Consider the following 14,606-nt stretch of genomic DNA (forward strand, 5'->3'; position numbering starts at 1 on the left):
TAAGGGCTATTAGCACCAGCTCAGCTGCATCTCTGGGGAATGTCTAAATCAAAGGTCATAATTATGCTCTCCAGAACAGCAAATGAAGATTCATAGGCCCATAAATTTCCTCTTCTATGGGTCCTAGACTTGTGTGGCTCAGTTAAAAGGCAGGGATCAAGAATAAATGCTCTGTTTAGTAAACCCAGAGGTTAGGGGCAGAAACACTCATCATTCTGTAATTCTCTTAGAACCATCCAGCTTAGAGTCTGTCAAGAGAACCATCCCTGAGGTTATCATCTTTGAAGGAACCTCAGTTTTCACATTCAGAATTGGACTATATAATCTCTAAGTTTTCATTCAATTTAACATTCTATGAACTGAGGTGAAATTTTTACTGACAGAACCATCAGTGAACTTTGACATGAGAACACAGTGGTCTTGAAGCCATAAGTACAGTATAAACACCTCAGTCATCTGGTTCTTCTTTGAGTCTTACATTTTGTGGTTCCTGTACATTTGCCCATAAATAATTTGTATGTCTTTTCTCCTGTTAATCTGTCTATTGTCAGTTTGTTTTATAGACTCAAATTACCAAACTTTCAGAAGGAAGGGGAAGGAAAATCCTCTTTACCTGATACCATAATCAGGTAATCCCCTGATACCATAATTTGTTCAAGGTCAATCCATGCTGAAGCATGTGTTAGAATCCCCTTCTTTTTCAGGGATGAATAATATTCCATTGTATGTTTATACCACATTTTGTTTATCCATTCATCCGCCAATAAACATGTGAGTTGCTTCCACCTTTTGGTAATTGTGAATAATACTGCCAGGAACGTGGATGTACAAATACCTGTTTGAGTCATCTGTTTTCAAATCTTTGTGGTGTATACCCTGAAGAGAAATTGCCAGATCATATGGCAATGCTGTTTAATTTTTTCTTTTAATAATGAGCCAACACCAATGATTACCAGCTGCCCAACTTCCAAAAAAGAAATATGCTTCTGAAAGCTCTTGATGTCAATTTTGCATGAAGAGCAGTCTGGTTGCCCTACATAGGCCACTCATGACAGAAGCCCTTTTTCTCTATTTAATTTTTTAAATAACTATCATATCAATTTCCAGAGGAGGAATACCATTTTACATTCTTAACAGCAATGCACAGGGGTTCTAATTCCTCTACATCATCACCAACACTTGTTATCTTCCAGTTTTTTGATGTTAGCCATCCTAGTGAGTGTAAGGTGGTATCTCGTTGTGAATTTGATTTGCATTTTCTCTAATGATTAATGATTTTGAGCATCTTTTTATGTGCTTCCTGATCATTTGTATATTTTCTTTGGAGTAACGTCTATTGAAATAGTTTTCCCATTTTTTAATTGAGACATTTCATTTTGTTGTTGTTGTTGTTCAGTTGAAGTTCTTTATATATTATGAATATTAATCTTTATCAAATACATTATTTGAAAATATTTTCTCCCATTCTGTGGGTTGACTTTTCACTCTGTTGATTGTGTCCTTTAATACACAAATGTTTTTAACCTTGATGAAGTCTAATTTATCTATTTTTTCTTTTGTTGCCTATGCTTTTGGTATCATAGCGAAGAAATCATTGCCAAATCCAGTGTCATGAAGATTTTCCCCTGACTCTACCCCTTTTAAGGGAAGAACTACTAGGTTAGATGGCAATAGGTAAGGATACAAGGGTCCGGGAAGTACTGGTGCTAAAACACAAATTATGACACCTCCTTTTTCCTCTTTCAGTTGTTCACTGTCCTAATACACTGTCCTTGCTCTGCCACATCATTTTTCTCTTAGAAAGAGAATCCTGTCAGCTCTGAGGTGCTGGTGACTAAGGCTTGTCTAAAAGAACTACAGCCCCTAAGGATACTTATATTTCAACATGGGGCAAGAAATCTTAAACCGAGGGAAAGAAGACATGTGTTTGACATTTTGATCTCTAAGCTTGTGATAGAAACCTTCTCACACCCTGAAGCCACAAATCAGAAAACTGGCCCAGTTTCCCACTTGCCATCACTTCTGTTATTCCAGCCTTCAGCATCAAACTGCTTTATTAATAAGTGTTACAGCCAGGCTATGATGAAGGTGTAACCTATTAGCCAAGCAGATTCCATTTGTGAAATCGGCAAACAAAATCCTTATAAGCTTCCTTTGTAATGTTGATCCCTTCTCCAAGGAACTGTGACACCACACCCTTCCTTTGTGCCATGGTAAATAACCACTTTCCTTCTTCCCCTGCTGTTTCTAAGTCACGTTTGCACTTCGTAATTTTTTTTATACAAAATAGAATACTTTCTTGGAGTCTGTCCAGGTTTTGGCAAGCCTTTTTTATATTATGTAACTTATACAAGAAAACAAAGAGTTTTCCTCTATTTTCTAAATGTAAAATCATAATGCTGAGTATACTCTTTCAAGCTATCCTTCCTTACCAGAGATTCTGATTTTATTTCTCCATCATCCCAAGGTATCCAACACACACACACACACACACACACACACACACACACACGTCATAAATCATTGATTCAGAAAGCAGAGGGACGAGAAGGGGTTGCTGTTGTTATTTGTTTCATTTCATTTTTGTCGTGGAGATTATAAAGACTGATGCAAATCAAGGTTTATGTGTGTGTGGTGCATAGAGGCAAGGGACTGGAGCAGAAAGCAATAAACCAAGTAGATTGCATAAGGCCACTAGGGATCTGGAAGGGATAAAGGTGACAGGTAAGGGTGAGTTTATTGCTGACACAAGCTAAGAGAGAAGTTAGAGGGAGGGGACACAGCTGGGAAGGTAAGTTCCATCCACCTTTCAATTATGCCTTGAGTGAGCACTGGTTAAACCTATTTCAGTCTACCTACTAAAATCCACTATGGACACACAGCTGAAGGCAAAAACGCTGAGTAGCATCTCCTGTGGCTTTTATGATAAAAATTCCAAAGGGGCTTAGGGATAATGTAAAGAGGGAAAAGAAAGCAAGAAAAGCAAGAAAGCAAGCAAGAAAGCAAGAGAGAAAGCGAGAAAGAAAGAAAGAAGGAAAGAAAGAAGGAAGGAAAGAAAAAGAAAGAAAGAAAGAAAGAAAGAAAGAAAGAAAGAAAGAAAGAAAGAAAGAAAGAAAGAAAGAAAGAGAAAGAAAGAAAAGAAAAGAAAAGAAAAGAAAAGAGAAAGAGAAAAAATGCATGACTGCGGTTCAAGGAAAAGCTTTCCATATCTAATTTGTTGCAGAAATTATTCAAAAATAAGTCAACTGTGAAAATATGGCCAGTGAGACCCTGCCAAGGTTAGTGTGAACCATTAGGATTTGCTGAGTAAATTCTAGCTATGTAATCAAAAACTGCTTGGTTGAAGCTTTAACTTAAGTACCAATTTTTCTCGCCTCCAGATTTTATAAGGGAACAGTGGTGGGGGCAGGCTGAGGCGACCACATTGCAGGTAATTGTGCTGAGCCAGATGAGGTAGTTCCTGGTTACTCTCTCAGAGAAGCATCTTTTAAATTTCATCTCTCTCTTCTGTCTCTCAATACCTGGATATTTACCTCAAATTCTACACAGAAAATGAGAGAGAAACCCTGGTTTTCCTGGGGTTTTACCGCAGGGCTAGGAGCAGTCCCTTTTTCATTCAAGTTGGCCAATTCTTGGCTATATACTGGGGCATAAACAAGAGTTAAACAAAGCCTAAAAAGCAGAAATAAGGGGGTCAGGGGAAAAGGGAACCTAATGATCTCACATAGGCTATGAATTAATCCATGTCACCAGAAAAAAAAAAGCATTTGATAAATCATTGAATATCCTTGCAAGGGTATATTTCACATCATTTCCAAATTTGTAATTGTGCTCACTACCCTCCAATAGAAATCCCTCACCAGATTTTACCATCTAATGGGCATATAATAAAAGGTAATATATATTCTTGTACTAAGCAATAAATAGGGAACACTCAGCAGCACTGTCTTCCTGAGGAAATCTCAAGTCTTCTGGGATGCATATTCATTCACACAATAAGGAGACACAAATCAACATGGTGGCTGAGCAGGCACTGGGTGAGTGATGGCCTTGGGTCTTAACGAAACCAAACCATGAAAGGCATTAGAAAGATTGATTGGAGTTAAGTTAGCTGCCAGTGTTAGCTGGGGTGCCCCAGGCTGTAATGAAACTGCCAGGGGTTATTTATGGAGATAGAGGGTTTGGGGTGTAAGTTATGTCCAGCAAGCTATTTTTATAGACAGACACACACTTTAACCTCTACAGTGAATGGAGCAGCATACACAGAGTCCCACTGAGCTCCTCTTCTACTAGTTAGAATAGCATGCTTTCTCAAGCATTTGTACCAGGCTGAATAAAGGCAGGCTCTCAATCAGAAGGAAACTGGGCAACAGTTAATTTCACTGTTTGAAAATGTCAGTATTTTTTGAAAATGTTGGTATTAGGACAAGAGAAAGTGTCAAACTCAACATGAAATAATTGTTTTCACATCAAATAAAGCAAACACACATAACAAAACAATGCTGTGATGTAAGTCGGGAGATAAGATATACGCTTATTTCAGTGCTTATTAATCCTGTTTTGGCTGTGGCTTCTTTTATGAGAGCCAGAATGGAAGAAAAAAAAGTAAAACCAATATTAATTGCATGTCCTCACAACGACCCTGACAAAGAAGTACCAGAATGCCATTTTACAAATATAAACATTAAGTAACTTTTCTCAGACAACATTACGAGAAAGTGGCATGGTTTTTATACTGTACTGGTCAGTACAATTTTATATTGTATTTGCATTCTGGAAGGAAATAAACGGAACTCTGAAAGTTTTAACTAAGAAGAATTTTATGAACATCCCTTGTACCAAAGATGGGAACACCGTTAAGAAATAGTGAAGCACCCAGGGAATAGCAACTGGGAAAGGCTGTGACAACCACTGCATGTGGGGGTCTATTGGCTAAACCCAACCAGATGTGAGAAGGCAAAGCATGCTGGGAAATGCAGTACACATGCTCAGCCTCCAGGGCACAGAGGAGGGTGGATCTGAAGAGGAAAAAGAATAACTAGTGCCTTGGCACGTTCTTCAACCCAGCTATATTCGCTATATATTTTTTAGCTTTAAGGTGAATGTGGAAAAAAGGACTGAAGCAAGCTGAAAAACAGAGCTTTTTATCAGCCACTAGGAATATGATCATATGAACTCTAGCATAGCTAAGAGGCTGGAAATGTTACCCAATCAGAACGTCTCTGTAATTTCCTGCCTGACTGGCTCCAACAGAGGGAAAGGGGGAAATGGTGCATGGGTGGTGTTACAGGTGTGGCTCCTTACAAGCTGCCTCTTTCTTAACTTGTGCAAAATATCTGTAAAATGCTGTGAAGGGGGCTAGGGGTGTATGAGGGGCCAGGCCGGGAGGCACAGCAACAGCAGTTGAGGCCACAGTTGCTCATTCTATGGAGAAGAGAAAGAGGTGCCACAAACAGAATGAGGGATGGACCTGGCAGAGTCCAGTGCTGTGTGGGTCTCTCAGGGATCCCTCAAATGCAGACCTTGAGACAGGGACTTGGGATGTGTAGTCTACTTGGGAGGTGATATGGTTTTGACATGTGTCCCCTCCAAATCTCATGTTGAAATGTAATCTTCAGGCTGGGTGTGGTGGCTTATGCCTGTAATCCCAGCACTTTGGGAGGCCGAGGCAGGTGGATCACCTGAGGTCAGGAGTTCCAGACCAGCCTGGACAACATGGGGAAAACCCATCTCTATTAAAAATACAAAAAAATTAGCTGGGCATGGTGACGGGCACCTGTAATTCCAGCTACTCAGGAGGCTGAGGCAGGAGAATCACTTGAACCCAGAAGGTGGAGGTTGTAGTGAGCCAAGATCATGCCACTGCACTCCAGCCTGGGTGGAAAAAAAAAAAAAAGTAATCTTCAGTGTTGGAGGTGAGGGTTGGTGGGAGGTGTCTGGGTCACAGGATTGAACCCCTCATGAATAGCTTGGTGCTGTCCTCATGATAATAAGTGTGTTCTCACTCTGAGTTCATGCAAGATCTGGTTGTTTAAAGTGAGTGGCACCTCCTCCCCCTCTCTCTTGCTGTCACACTCACAATGTGACACGCCTCCTTCCCCTTCACCTTCCACCATGATTGTAAGTTTCCTGAGGCCCTCATCAGTGGCACCTGCTGGCACCATGCTTCCTGTATACCCTGAAGAACAATGAGCCAATTAAACCTCTCTTCTTTATAATTTACCGAGTCTCTGGTATTTCTTTTTCTTTTTTTTTTTTTTTTTTTTGAGACAGAGTCTCACCCTGTCACCCAGGCTGGAGTGCAGTGACCAGATCTCAGCTCACTGCACCCAGGTTTACGCCATCCTCCTGCCTCAGCCTCCCGAGTAGCTGGGACTACAGGCACCCGCCATCTCGCCCGGCAATTTTTTTGTGTTTTTTAGTAGAGACGGGGTTTCACCTTGTTAGCCAGGATGGTCTCGATCTCCTGACCTCGTGATCTGCCCGTCTCGGCCTCCCAAAGTGCTGGGATTACAGGCTTGAGCCACTGTGCCCAGCCTCTGGTATTTCTTTATAGCAAAGCAACAATGGCCTAACATAGGAGGTGATAGCAAGAAATATAAGTGAAGGAATTAGGAAAATAAAACAGCATGTTTTTTAGGAAAAAAAAAAAATGCATCTCAGAATTAAGCCACTAGGGAAAAAAAGATGAGGCATTGACTTGCTAACTTTTACTCTTCGTTAGTCAAGAGTTACTCACATAGGCAATTCCAGGTTGCTGCTACCTGTGCCGGAACAAGTTTGAAATGCCAGAGAAGGCAGCAGAGAAGAAGAGAACACAGGTACTGCCCACCAGAGCTTCAGGTGAATTCAGGTGGGGTGAAGATCAAACAAATTACAATGCCAGTCATGCTGGCTCAGTCATCTGAAAAGACTGGATTTGCTAGGGGGCAAGAATGGTCTTCAAGAGGTAGAGGCTGTAGATGAGACTGGTGAAAATTAGAGTCAGCCATGCAGATTCAGAATTTTAAATCCAAGCTCTTTATTAATATCATTTGACTTTTCCACTAACGGCTTCCCAGGATGATGAAATTTGTTGTTCTTGAATGTAGTAAGGCAAGAAATGCCTTCCTGTATTAGCTTCCTAGGGCTGCCATAATTACCACAAACTGGGTGGTTTAGTAAAAACATAAGTCTATTTTCCCTCAGCTCTGAAGTCCAGAAGTCCAAAATCAAGGTGTGGGCAGGCCCTGGAGTCTCTGACGGCTCTTGTTGAAGACCCTTTCTTTCCTCTTCCTGGCTTCTGGTGACTTCCAGCATGCCTTAGCGTCTGTTGGCTTGCAGGTGTGTCACTCCAATCTGTTGTCATCATGAAAGGATGTTTCCCCTGTGTGTTTCTGTGTCTCTGTTTTCTTCCCTTTTTTTTTTTTTTTTTTTTTTGAGACAGGGTTTCACTGGGTTGCCTAGGCTGGAGTGCAATGGCACAATCACGGCTCACTGCATCCTCGACCTCCCAGGCACAAGCAATCCTCCCACCTCAGCCTCCCTGTAGCTGGGACCACAGGTGCACACCACCATGCCTGGCTAATTTTTTTGTATTTTTAGTAGAAACAGGGTTTTGCCGTGTTGCCCCAGCTGGTCTCAAACTCCTGGGCTCAAGCAATCCTCTCACCTCAGCCTCCCAAAGTGCTGGGATGTTTTCTCTTCTTATAAGGACACCAGTCACTGAATTACGGCCCTCCCTAATGCAGTATGACCTCATTTTAACAAATTCCATCTGCAAAGATCCTATTTCTAAATAAGATCACATTCTGAGTTTCTGGATAGACATGAATATTCAACTGGATATATCTCCCAAAAGATGTCCATGTCAAATCTTTGGAACCTGTAAATATTGCTTTGTATGGCAAAAGAGTGGATAACAACTTATAGGGCAAAAGATGGGATTAAATTAAGCATTTTGAGAGGAGAGGTTAATCCTAGATTAGCTGTGTGGACCTAATTACAATCTCAAGTATCCTTATAAAGCAGAGAGAAAGGTTGTTTAGAGGAGACACACACACAAAAGAGAAGGTGAGGTGATGACACAGTGGAGAAAGATGCAGCCACAAGCCAAGGGATGCCGACAGTCACAAGAAGGTAAGAGGCAGGAGCAGATTCTGCCTTAGAAACTGGGAGGAGTGCAGCCCTGCCAACACCCAGATTTCAGCCCTCTGGCCTTCAGAACCGTGAGAAAATAAACTTCTGTTTATTTAAGCCACCAGGTTTGTGGGAGTTTATTACAGCAACCTGAGGAAACTAATGTAAGGAATTCTCTGAAAACCTATTAATTTGACACTTGAGTTGCTCAGTTTATTCTTAAAATGGATCACCTTCTTGTTGCTGTAAATAACATCAAGCAACTGATCCTTCAAGATTTACTTTGAAACCTCCACCCAGCTCTGACCACCAACCCTGAACAATTATGTCACCTACATTCCCAAATGAATAAAGCCCCTGCATATAATTACTTGCATTTATCCAGACTCCAGAAACCTCATTAACATCTTTCCTTTGCTTTCTCTCCTCCAATAAATTTAGTAAAACCCTTTTAAGGTAGTGAGCCTTTTTCCCACAGTTTTTTCGGGAACCAGTTTCACAGCTGGTGACTATGGTGTGGTTCTTGGGCATGCTAACTATTTTTTCTTCTTTCAAAATATAAAACATTCTAATTTAATCATCATTCTTGAATTAAAGGTACATGGGAATTAATTTTTTAAAAATTTTTTCAAGGATTTTTTTTTTCTTTTTTTTTTTTTGACAGGGCCTCACTCTGTCGCCCAGACTGGAGTGCAGTAGCACGATCTCAGCTCACTGCAACCTCCACCTCCCGGGCTCAAGCGATTCTCCTGCCTCAGTCTCCCAAGTAGCTGGGACAACAGGCCTACACCACTACCTCCCAGCTAATTTTTGTATTTTTAGTGGAGACAGGGTTTCACCATGTTGACCAGGCTGGTCTCTAACTCCTGACCTCAAATGATCCACTCGCCTCGGCCTCCCAAAGTGCTGGGATTGCAGGCGTGAGCCACCATGCCCGGCTGAGGACTTCATTTTTAAAGATTAGATTTAAGCTTAAATCTAATCTAAAGGAAGATTGAGGGAAAGGTAGTGATTTCCCGTATGATCCCTCCACACACACATACCTATTCCTCCCCAGTATCAACAATCCTCACTGCAGTGGTACATTTGCTACAATTGATTAACTTACATTGACACATCTTTATCATACAAAGTCCAAAATGTACATTAGGGTTTACATTCTATGCATTCGGACAAATCTATGCTGATTCCATACTTACAGTATCATATGGAGTATCCTCACTGCCCTAAAAATTCTCTGTGCTCTGCTTATTCATCCCTCCCTCCCCATCAACTCTGGGAAACCACTGATCTCACTGCCTCCACACTTTTGCTTTCTTCAGAATGTCATATAATGCAATCATATAATATGTAATCTTCTCAGATTGGCTTCTTTCACAGAGTAATAGACATTTGTTTCCTCCATGTCATTTCACAGTTTGATAGTTCATTTCCCCTTAGTGTTGAACAATATTTCATTGTCTGGATATACCACAGTTTATTTATTAATTGACCCACTAAAGGACATCTCAATTGCTTCCAAGTTTTGAGAATTTGAAATAAAGCTGCTATTAACAGCTGTATGCAGGTTTTTGTGTAGACATACTTTTTCAACTATTTTGGGCAAATACCAAGGAGTGTGATAGCCAGATCACATGGTCATAGTATGTTTAGTTTTGTAAGAAACTGTCAAGCCGTCTTCCAAAATGGCTACACCATTTTGTTTTTCCATCAGCAATGAATGAGAACTCCTAGTGCTCCACATCCTCACCAGTATGTGGGGTTGTTAGTGTTCTGGATTTGGGCCATTCTGAGTGTATAGTGATATCCTATTTTTGTTTTAATGTGCATTGCCCTGATAACATACAATGTGAAGCATCTTTTCATTTGCTGATTTCCATCTGTGTATCTTCTTTAGTGGGGTGTCTGTTCAGGTCTTTGGCCTGTTTTTTAACTAGGTTTTTTTTTTTTTTATTGTGTGTAAGAGTTCTTTGTATATTTTAAGTAACATACTCTATCCCATATGTCTTTAGAAAATATTGTTCCCCAGTCTGTGGCTTGCCTTTTCATTCTCTTGACAGCATCTTCTGCAGAGCAGAAAATTTTAGTTCTAATAAAGTCCAGCTATTGATTATCTCTTTCATAGATCATGCCTTTGGTGTCATAGCTAAAAAATCACCGTCAAACCCATGGTCATCTAGATTTTCTCCTATGTTATCTTGTAGAAGTTTCATAGTTTTGCATTTTACATTTAAGTCTGTGATACATTCCAAGTTAATTTTTGTCAATATTTAAGCATGCATCTAGATTTATTCTTGTACATGCCTACCATTTTAGAATAACAGCCCAGCCAATAGCATGGGATACAGTCTTCATAGTTGACAACAGAAGCAGAGGTTTCAAACTCATGCCAAGAGATTGAGTCTCTGTAGATACTGAGAACTTGGATCTGCATCCTCTGGAGTGGTGATCTCCAAATGTTATGACAGTACATCTTTATTGGTAAATTATTTTTTAAATTACTAGTGTCCAATATTTACATGTATATCTGTATGTATGTATATGTACACCCACACATATATGCTCTTTTGTATGAAGTACCTACAAGGCTGGGCACAGTAGCTCATGCCTGTAATCCCAGCACTTTGGGAAGCCAAGGCAGCAGGATTGTTTGAGCTCAGGAGTTTAAGACCAGCCTGGTCAACATAGTGAGACCTCATTCCTGCAAAAAAAATTTAAAAATTAGCCGAGCACGGGACCCAGAGCAAGATGGCCAAATAGGAACAGCTCCAGTCTCTAGCTCCCAGCGCGAGTGACACAGAAGATGGGTGATTTCTGCATTTTCAACTGAGGTACCGGGTTCATCTCACTGAGGAGTGCCAGACAATCAGTGCTGGTCAGCTGGTGCAGCCCGACCAGCCAGAGCTGAAGCAGGGCGAGGCATTGCCTTACCTGGGAAGCGCAAGGGGGAAGGGAATCCCTTTCCTAGCCAGGGGAACTGAGACACACAACACCTGGAAAATCGGGTAACTCCCACCCTAATACTGTGCTTTACTAAGGGTCTTAGCAAACAGCACACCAGGAGATTATATCCCACACCTGGCCGGGAGGGTCCCACACTCACGGAGCCTCCCTTATTGCTAGCGCAGCAGTCTGTGATCTAACTGCAAGGCAGCAGCAAGGCTGGGGGAGGGGCACCCGCCATTGCTGAGGCTTAAGTAGGTAAACAAAGCCACAGGGAAGCTCGAACTGGGTGGAGCACATAGCAGCTCAAGGAGGCCTGCCTATCTCTGTAGACTCCACATCTGGGGACAGGGCATAGCTAAACAAAAAGCAGCCGAAACCTCTTCAGATGCAAATGACTCTGTCAGACAGCTTTGAAGAGAGCAGTGGATCTCCCAACACGGAGGCTGAGATCTGAGAACGGACAGACTGCCTGCTCAAATGGGTCCCTGACCCCTGAGTAGCCTATCTGGGAGACATCCCCCACTAGGTGCAGACCAACATCCCACACCTTACATGGTGGGGTACACCCCTGAGATGAAGCTTGCAGAGCAAGAATCAGACAGGAACACTCACTGTTCAGCAATATTCTATCTTCTGCAGCCTCCGCTGCTGACACCCAGGCAAACAGGGTCTGGAGTGGACCTCAAGAAAGCTCCAACAGACCTACAGCTGAGGGTCCTGACTGTTAGAAGGAAAACTAACAAACAGAAAGGACACCCACACCAAAACCCCATCAGTAAATCACCATCATCAAAGATCAAAGGCAGATAAAACCACAAAGATGGGGAAAAATCAGGGCAGAAAAGCTGGAAATTCAAAAAATAAGAGTGCATCTCCCCCTCAAAAGGAACACAGCTCATTGCCAGCAATGGATCAAAGTTGGACAGAGAATGACTTTGACAAGTGGAGAGAAGAAGGCTTCAGTCCACCAAACTTCTCAGAGCTAAAGGAAGAATTACGTACGCAGTGCAAAGAAACTAAAAATCTTGAAGAAAGAATGGAAGAATGGATAACTAGAATAATCGATGCAGAGAAGGCCATAAACGAACTGAGAGAGATAAAAACCATGACACAAGAAATACATGACAAATGCACAAGCTTCAGTAACCGACTCGATCAACTGGAAGAAAGAGTATCAGCGATTGAGTATCAAATGAATGAAATGAAGCGAGAAGAGAAGTCTAAAGAAAAAAGAGGAAAAAGAAATGAACAAAGCCTTCAAGAAGTATGGGATTATGGGAAAAGATCAAATCTACATCTGATTGGGGTGCCTGAATGGGAGGGGGAAAATGGAACCAAGTTGGAAAACACTCTTCAGGATATCATTCAGGAGAACTTCCCCAACCTAGTAAGGCAGGCCAATGTTCAAACAGGAAATACAGAGAATGCCACAAAGATACTCCTTGAGAAGAGCAACTCCAAGACACATAATTGTCAGATTCACCAAAGTTGAAATGAAGGAAAAAATGTTAAGGGCAGCCAGAGAGAAAGGTCGGGTTACACACAAAGGGGAGCCTGTCAGACTAACAGTGGATCTCTCAGCAGAAACTCTACAAGCCAGAAGAGAGTGGGGGCCAATATTCAACATTCTTAAAGAAAAGAATTTTCAACCCAGAATTTCATACCCAGCCAAACTAAGTTTCATAAGTGAAGGAGAAATAAAATCCATTACAGACAAGCAAATGCTGAGAGATTTTGTCATCACCAGGCCTGCCCTAAAAGAGATCCTGAAGGAAGCACTAAACATGGAAAGGAAAAACTGGTACCACCCATTGCAAAAACATACCAAAATGTAAAGACCATCGATGTTAGGAAGAAACTGCATCAACTAATGAGCAAAATAACCAGGTAATATCACAATGACAGGATCAAGTTCACACATAACAATATTAACCTTAAATGTAAATGGGCTAAATGCTCCAATTAAAAGACACAGACTGGCAAATTGGATAAAGAGTCAAGACCCATCAGTTTGCTGTATTCAGGAGACCCATCTCACTTGTAGAGACACACATAGGCTCAAAATAAAGGGATGGAGGACGATCTACCAAGCAAATGGAGAACAAAAAAGAGCAGGGGTTGCAATCCTAGTCTCTGATGAAACAGACTTTAAACCATCAAAGATCAAAAGAGACAAAGAAGGCCATTACATAATGGTAAAGGGATCAATTCAACAGAAAGAGCTAATTATCCTAAATATATATGCACCCAATACAGGAGCACCCAGATTCATAAAGCAAGTCCTTAGAGACTTACAAAGAGACTTAGACTCCCACACAATAATAATGGGAGACTTCAACACCCCACTGTCAACATCAGACAGATCAACAAGACAGAAATTTAACAAGGATATCCAGGAATTGAACTCAACTCTGCACCAAGCGGACCTAATAGACATCTACAGAACTCTCTACCCCAAATCAACAGAATATACATTCTTTTCAGCACCACATCGCACTTATTCCAAAATTGACTACATAATTGGAAGTAAAGCACTCCTCAGCAAATGTACAAGAACAGAAATTATAACAAACTGTCTCTTAGACCACAGTGCAATCAAACTAGAACTCAGGATTAAGAAACTCAATCAAAACCGCTCAACTACATGGAAACTGAACAATCTGCTCCTGAATGACTACTGGGTACATAACAAAATGAAGGCAGAAATAAAGATGTTCTTTGAAACCAGTGAGAGCAAAGATACAACATACCAGAATCTCTGGGACACATTTAAAGCAGTATGGAGAGGGAAATTTATAGCACTAAATGCCCACAAGAGAAAGCTGGAAAGATCTAAAATTGACACTCTAACATCACAATTAAAAGAACTAGAGAAGCAAGAGCAAACACATTCAAAAGCTAGCAGAAGGCAAGAAATAACTAAGAAGATCAGAGCAGAACTGAAGGAGATGGAGACACAAAAAACCCTTCAAAAATCAATGAATCCAGGAGCTGGTTTTTTTTTTTTAAAGATCAACAAAATTGATAGACTGCTAGCAAGACTAATAAAGAAGAAAAGAGAGAAGAATCAAATAGACGCAATAAAAAATGATAAAAGGGATATCACCACCAACCCCACAGAAATACAAACTACCATCAGAGAATACTATAAACACCTCTATGCAAATAAACTAGAAAATCTAGAAGAAGTGGATAATTTCCTGGACACTTACACTCTCCCAAGACTAAACCAGGAAGAAGTTGAATCCCTGAATAGACCAATAGCAGGCTCTGAAATTGAGGCAATAATTAATAGCCTACCAACCAAAAAAGTCCAGGACCAGACAGATTCACAGCTGAATTCTACCAGAGGTACAAGGAGGAGCTGGAACCATTCCTTCTGAAACTATTCCAATCAATAGAAAAAGAGAGAATCCTCCCTAACTCATTTTATGAGGCCAACATCATCCTGATACCAAAGCCTGGCAGAGACACAACAAAAAAAGAGAATTTTAGACTAATATCCCTGATGAACATTGATACAAAAATCCTCAATAAAATAC

At 41.0% G+C, this 14,606-nt stretch overlaps 1 long non-coding RNA gene and 1 other non-coding gene across 2 annotated transcripts in view; both read right to left on the reverse strand.

The window, feature by feature from the left end:
• Window positions 1–14,606, reverse strand: part of LOC126961718 (uncharacterized) — a 161,272-nt gene that overhangs the window by 33,451 nt on the left and 113,215 nt on the right. The gene's annotated exons all lie outside the window — the stretch shown is intronic.
• On the reverse strand, window positions 930–1,066 carry LOC126961928 (U11 spliceosomal RNA). Its single transcript, XR_007728508.1, has one exon. It is a non-coding gene; the product is annotated as a U11 spliceosomal RNA (small nuclear RNA).

This window comes from Macaca thibetana, chromosome 8, assembly GCF_024542745.1.
Source record: "Macaca thibetana thibetana isolate TM-01 chromosome 8, ASM2454274v1, whole genome shotgun sequence".
In the NCBI taxonomy this organism is placed as follows: Eukaryota; Metazoa; Chordata; class Mammalia; order Primates; family Cercopithecidae; genus Macaca; species Macaca thibetana.